Source organism: Chinchilla lanigera, unplaced genomic scaffold, assembly GCF_000276665.1.
Source record: "Chinchilla lanigera isolate Chin_1 unplaced genomic scaffold, ChiLan1.0 scaffold00006, whole genome shotgun sequence".
Classification (NCBI taxonomy): domain Eukaryota; kingdom Metazoa; phylum Chordata; class Mammalia; order Rodentia; family Chinchillidae; genus Chinchilla; species Chinchilla lanigera.
Window position 1 is genome coordinate 437,153 of NW_004955407.1, and position 2,337 is coordinate 439,489.

At 33.3% G+C, this 2,337-nt stretch overlaps 1 protein-coding gene across 4 annotated transcripts in view; it reads right to left on the minus strand.

Annotated features, from left to right (window-relative positions):
• Epha6 (EPH receptor A6) overlaps positions 1 to 2,337 on the minus strand; it is an 822,128-nt gene that overhangs the window by 38,738 nt on the left and 781,053 nt on the right. The window lies entirely within an intron of this gene.

Below are 2,337 nucleotides of genomic sequence, written 5' to 3' on the forward strand. Positions count from 1 at the left end.
ACTATTACAAATAATCTTATAAAATATGTGTCCTGTTATTGTATTGTTTCCCATGCAAACCCCCAAACTACGACAGTTGTCATTTAAAATTAAAATAAAAGGAAAGTCAGAATAATGTTAAAATGTCAGAAATATTTGTCCTATAATAAGTAATCAGTGAAAGGCAGCTTTAAGGGGAAGAAAGTCACACTTCAGAAATATTTTACTTCACTCATTAAAGAAATTTATTTTTACTTTAGATCCACACAATTAAACCCACTATTATGCCATTTGAAGAAAGTTCCAGATTATAGGATATTAAAACTAAATATCATTCAACACTCATTAAGCATTATATTACATTTATAAATAATAATGACTGTAAAGCTCTAGCTTAACTGAACACAGTGGTTAAATACAGAACTGAGATATTCTGCATCAACTTAGTGTTTATCAGAATTATTTCTTTTTCTTTCCTTTTCATTTACTACAATTACATTTATTTTAAAGAAAAGTATTACTTAAAACTATACAAGAGCACTTGAAAAAGATAATCTTTTTAAAAAACTTTTTTTAGTGTTTAATATTTGAACAGATTAAAAACATTAAATCAAATGAATTTAATTTATACTGCTCAAGTATTAAAATCTGCCATTGTAGTACACTTAAATTTTATTATTTGTTACATTTTATCTGCTGAAACCCTTGATAAGTCCCTTTTTACTGTAGTGACAAGAATAAAATTCATCCTTTTGATTTGCAATCTAAAATTTTTTCAGCCTGAGTTTCAAACTGAGCCGATAAGGGCAATCCTATCGCCACTAGATGGGGGTAGAGAACAAGGAGCGGCTCTAGACCGCTTCTCAACCAGCGAAAGCTTTATAATTAACAGCAAAATTATTTCCAACAGTCAGAATCCAAAGCAATGGGAATGTTTCAACATTATCAGTTTTTTCAGTCTCCATTTTCACGATCACAGCATTTGCTCTCCTACTATGCGCAAGTCTGGAGCTGAAGGGAGTATGATGGGTGAAAGGAAAGGGTGTGCTTTTTGCCTCGAGCAATTTAGGGCAAACATATCTTTTAAGATGAATTTATTAATTATTAATTGAGTGATCTAATCACTACTTACTTAGTAATCCAAACTCTAGTTGAAGAGTAAAGGGATTCTTGTGAAGTGAGAACAATTTAGGTTTCACAGTGTAAGTGAAAGAATTGTTAGAACCCTCATTTTAAAGACTGGTGGCATGGAACGGTTAGAAGGAGTCTTGGAGAAAACACCTTGAATCCAGTCTCCAGATTTCACAGATGAACAAACTGAGCCCAGGGCTTAGAGATATGGAATTTTCTCATAATATGATTAGGTACCTAATGTCTACTAACGCTGTGACAGTAGTATTGGACCTGGATATAAAGATGTAAATACTTCAGCATGGGGAAGAAGTTGGAATCAACTAACTTTAATGTTTTAATACACATGTTTGTAACCACATGCCACAACAGTTAAATGGAAGGCAGCCTGAGGCCCGGCGTTCTCATGCTTAGGGGCAGAGTTTTAAATAACATCAATTTAAGACCAGAAAATTACTTTACATAGGTAGTGATGCAGCTTAAGGATTGTGCGGGAGAGGGCCGACACAGGGAGCTGCAAGGAGAAGGGTTTGTTCTTTAATTTCAGTAGGGTTGCCAGAAACAAACCAGACCCACAGTTAGAACTGAATTCCAGATGAATATCAAATCCTTCTTTAGTGAAGAATGTTTTTCTACAAGCGTGTCCCAAATATTGCATGAGACTTGTACTCACTAAAAACATTCATCATTTATCTACAATTCTAATTTTTTTATTATAAAGAGAATTTTTAAAAAGCAATAAAATACCAACAACATACACAAAAACAAAACAAAGCAAAAACAATAAAAAAGATACAAGGTTTCAGAACAAAATGATAGGAATTAACAGTAGTTGTTACATTACGTATTATCTTCAACGAAGTTGCTCAGATTACCAGATGCAAGAATGCAAGATTGATCAAACCATTAAAGAGAATAAAAAATAATTAAAAAATTAGAAAAACATTTCACTAGACAAGAAGGTAGGAATCCACCAATGGTTGTTCTATTGCATTTTTGTTGTTGTTGATTTTTGTTTTTCTCCGGTACTGGGAATTGAGCTCACGATCTTGCACTTGCCAGGCAGGCACTGTGCTGCTGAGCTAAATCGCAAGCCCCTCTATTGCATATTGTTGTCCGCAAGATATATAACAGATATAGGCATGCGAAATTGGTCAAAAAAATTTAAGCACTAACTGTTTCTTTCAATAAACCATTAGACATCAGCAATTCAATCATCCCAGCTAT